The sequence below is a fragment of the Dendrobates tinctorius genome, unplaced genomic scaffold, assembly GCF_039654945.1.
Source record: "Dendrobates tinctorius isolate UK_male_01 unplaced genomic scaffold, ASM3965494v1 ptg000025l, whole genome shotgun sequence".
NCBI classification, from domain to species: domain Eukaryota; kingdom Metazoa; phylum Chordata; class Amphibia; order Anura; family Dendrobatidae; genus Dendrobates; species Dendrobates tinctorius.
The window spans coordinates 15,006,914-15,011,609 of record NW_027361693.1 but is presented as its reverse complement, the minus strand read 5'-3'; the positions used below and the strand labels follow the sequence as shown (position 1 = coordinate 15,011,609).

Genomic DNA, 4,696 nt, shown 5'->3' with positions numbered 1-4,696 from the left:
GACGATCCAGGCCCAGATACAGGTGCGTAATCAAATAAAGCCTAGGGCAGGGCAGGGCTGCCGTTTAATGTGAACAGCAGCCTAGATCAATCACTAAGAAAACAGAAAGAATGGCGTACATGACCAAGCGCGCACGGCTACAGTGGTGGTCAGCCACAAAACCAATATCAAGAAAAAAGAGGGGGAGAAGCCAGCGCTGCTTGTGGTCAGAACGTAATACAAAAAGTGTGAAAACACACATAGGTTTCAATCTGTATTCAAAAATGAGACATTTAGCAAAAAATTGATCAATTGTTTGAGCTACCCCGCCACGTCAAGGCAGTCTCGTATGGGGAGTCCTACTCTACGTTTTTTATATTCGCTGTGCCATTACGGCCTCCTAAATGTATAAAAGCAAGACCTCATTACATGCACACTGTACCTCAAGCATTTCAGAATCGCTCCTATGGCACCAGAGAGGACAAGCGCAGATAAAGATTAGCCAGGTCCATGCAGACATTTCAGGTCCAACCTCCACACTGCCTGTCCAGCACCACATGATAAAGGACGATCCAGGCCCAGATACAGGTGCGTAATCAAATAAAGCCTAGGGCAGGGCAGGGCTGCCGTTTAATGTGAACAGCAGCCTAGATCAATCACTAAGAAAACAGAAAGAATGGCGTACATGACCAAGCGCGCACGGCTACAGTGGTGGTCAGCCACAAAACCAATATCAAGAAAAAAGAGGGGGAGAAGCCAGCGCTGCTTGTGGTCAGAACGTAATACAAAAAGTGTGAAAACACACATAGGTTTCAATCTGTATTCAAAAATGAGACATTTAGCAAAAAATTGATCAATTGTTTGAGCTACCCCGCCACGTCAAGGCAGTCTCGTATGGGGAGTCCTACTCTACGTTTTTTATATTCGCTGTGCCATTACGGCCTCCTAAATGTATAAAAGCAAGACCTCATTACATGCACACTGTACCTCAAGCATTTCAGAATCGCTCCTATGGCACCAGAGAGGACAAGCGCAGATAAAGATTAGCCAGGTCCATGCAGACATTTCAGGTCCAACCTCCACACTGCCTGTCCAGCACCACATGATAAAGGACGATCCAGGCCCAGATACAGGTGCGTAATCAAATAAAGCCTAGGGCAGGGCAGGGCTGCCGTTTAATGTGAACAGCAGCCTAGATCAATCACTAAGAAAACAGAAAGAATGGCGTACATGACCAAGCGCGCACGGCTACAGTGGTGGTCAGCCACAAAACCAATATCAAGAAAAAAGAGGGGGAGAAGCCAGCGCTGCTTGTGGTCAGAACGTAATACAAAAAGTGTGAAAACACACATAGGTTTCAATCTGTATTCAAAAATGAGACATTTAGCAAAAAATTGATCAATTGTTTGAGCTACCCCGCCACGTCAAGGCAGTCTCGTATGGGGAGTCCTACTCTACGTTTTTTATATTCGCTGTGCCATTACGGCCTCCTAAATGTATAAAAGCAAGACCTCATTACATGCACACTGTACCTCAAGCATTTCAGAATCGCTCCTATGGCACCAGAGAGGACAAGCGCAGATAAAGATTAGCCAGGTCCATGCAGACATTTCAGGTCCAACCTCCACACTGCCTGTCCAGCACCACATGATAAAGGACGATCCAGGCCCAGATACAGGTGCGTAATCAAATAAAGCCTAGGGCAGGGCAGGGCTGCCGTTTAATGTGAACAGCAGCCTAGATCAATCACTAAGAAAACAGAAAGAATGGCGTACATGACCAAGCGCGCACGGCTACAGTGGTGGTCAGCCACAAAACCAATATCAAGAAAAAAGAGGGGGAGAAGCCAGCGCTGCTTGTGGTCAGAACGTAATACAAAAAGTGTGAAAACACACATAGGTTTCAATCTGTATTCAAAAATGAGACATTTAGCAAAAAATTGATCAATTGTTTGAGCTACCCCGCCACGTCAAGGCAGTCTCGTATGGGGAGTCCTACTCTACGTTTTTTATATTCGCTGTGCCATTACGGCCTCCTAAATGTATAAAAGCAAGACCTCATTACATGCACACTGTACCTCAAGCATTTCAGAATCGCTCCTATGGCACCAGAGAGGACAAGCGCAGATAAAGATTAGCCAGGTCCATGTAATGAGGTCTTGCTTTTATACATTTAGGAGGCCGCAATGGCACAGCGAACATAAAAAACGTAGAGTAGGACTCCCCATACGAGACTGCCTTGACGTGGCGGGGTAGCTCAAACAATTGATCAATTTTTTGCTAAATGTCTCATTTTTGAATACAGATAGAAACCAATGTGTGTTTTCACACTTTATGTATTACGTTCTGACCGCAAGCAGCGCTGGCTTCTCCCCCTCTTTTTTCTTGATATTGGTTTTGTGGCTGACCACCACTGTAGCCGTGCGCGCTGGGTCATGTACGCTATTCTTTCTGTTTTCTTAGTGATTGATCTAGGCTGCTGTTCACATTAACAGCGGCCCTGCCCTGCCCTAGGCTTTATTTGATTACGCACCTGTATCTGGGCCTGGATCGTCCTTTATCTGTGGTGCTGGTCAGGCAGTGTGGAGGTTGGACCTGAAATGTCTGCTTGGACCTGGCTAACCTTTATCTGCGCTTGTCCTCTGGTGCCATAGGAACGATTTTGAAATGCTTGAGGTACAGTGTGCATGTAATGAGGTCTTGCTTTTATACATTTAGGAGGCCGCAATGGCACAGCGAACATAAAAAACGTAGAGTAGGACTCCCCATACGAGACTGCCTTGACGTGGCGGGGTAGCTCAAACAATTGATCAATTTTTTGCTAAATGTCTCATTTTTGAATACAGATAGAAACCAATGTGTGTTTTCACACTTTATGTATTACGTTCTGACCGCAAGCAGCGCTGGCTTCTCCCCCTCTTTTTTATGGCTCAGAATACAGTATCACACAGGAGAGGATTAGATACACAGCTCAGCTCAGTAAAACACAGGATAGACCCCATAGACCCCTCCCGACTGCTCACACCTTAGAGCGATAATTGCTCTATGGCCTCTGGGCACTCTCCCATCACGTGTTCAGAGCACAGTGTGTGATGATCACACTCCATCACTCTGAACACTGCAGGCTGGCAGTGAGCGGTGATTTAGCATTGCTGGTCGCCGCTCACCGCCAATACTTACCTCACTACTCCGCTGCCCACCCTGCTCCTCTCTTCCCGCCACCTCCTGTCCTCGGTCACATCTCTCCAGTCTCCTATAACCACATGACTCACATTGAGCCCAGCAGTTAAAGGAGAAAGTGTAGCTCACAGAATACACTGTGGGCTCCAGAAAAATGGCGCTGATCTCCTCCCCCTGCTGTGATCTGGACAGCCCAGGGGGCTTACCCAGATCAAAGCAGGGAGCAGCTCAATACAAGGTATAGGGTCAGCGGGCGACCGCTGTCTCCTATGCCCAGGGCTGCCATATTTGCAGAGAGTAAATGACTCTTACACTCCTACAAAGCAAAATGGCAGCCCCCAGTGTCTGAAAAAATAATTAATAATAAAAAAAATTAAAAGTTAAAAAATTTAATTTTGTATTAAAATTTATTGTTTATATAAACTATCATTTGCTGCACCTTCCCTTTAAGAAAGACCTTAAAGAATGAAATGTTGCTTTGTTATCGTGCATGAAGCAATAAAATAATTTATTCCATATTTTCTATTCCTGATGTGCACTGTCCATAAATTTTTGGTTTGGGACTAGTGATGAGAGAACATGCTTGGATAATGTGTTATCTGAGCATGCTTGGGTGCTAACAGAGTATCTACAGCTTCCTCGAATACTATGCGTAAAACCAGGCAATCCATGCATGTGTTGCGGCTGTCGAACAGAAGTGAGACAAATAGCCACTTCGATTCGAGCACGCTGAAGATACTCTGTTAGCCCCAGAGCATGTTCGGATAACACTTTAGCTGAGCACGTTCGCTCAACACTATTTGGGACTACATGTGGATTAGTGGATTTTGGCCTTTTTTTGCAAACTGTGTCATTTTAAATTGAGAGTGTGCTATATTTTCTTTTTTACAGATTCATCCATGTGAAATTATGCACATTCAATCTCTGAACAACTAATAATATTTTACCACCAAAGAGGACTTTTCTCATTTTTTCACATTTGAATGACATCTCATCATGATAAAGTGGCACAGTGATAACATAGTTTGTACTTTTTTTTAATTTCTCATTTCCATTACATGGTGTAGCGTGTCTCCACTATCTGTAGATGGGGGAGTATTCACTTTGCTGGTCTTTGAGGAATATACAAGTTTATTCAGTTTATTTGTACACAGCAAAACCTCTCTTCAGGAACTGGATAATAGGCAACACCCCGTGCACCATCCGGCAACCATTCGGCTTTATAGAACCCACGGTCCTCGCTGAGCCCCGGTGTGCCTAATATGGATTGGTGTCCGTCCACTGTCCATGCCGACTGCACAAGTTCCCGGCTACCTCTTAACCTCAGAAGTATCCTTTCCGGAGGTAATACACAGGCCTGCTCACTCTGGCTCACATTAGCCAGCACTGTCGCCTGTGCACAAACACATGGTCTCCATCTTGGGTAGGCTGTAACCACACCCATAGGTGATGTACACATCACATGGACTGGTCACGTGATCGAGACATCACTGCAGGTCCCAGATTTGTCTCTGGGGGTGTGTACTTTTTCCTCTGCA

General features: G+C 45.3%; 1 protein-coding gene across 1 annotated transcript in view; it reads left to right on the top strand.

Moving 5' to 3' along the window:
* LOC141084627 (cadherin-12-like) overlaps positions 1 to 4,696 on the top strand; it is a 1,440,185-nt gene that overhangs the window by 95,634 nt on the left and 1,339,855 nt on the right. The window lies entirely within an intron of this gene.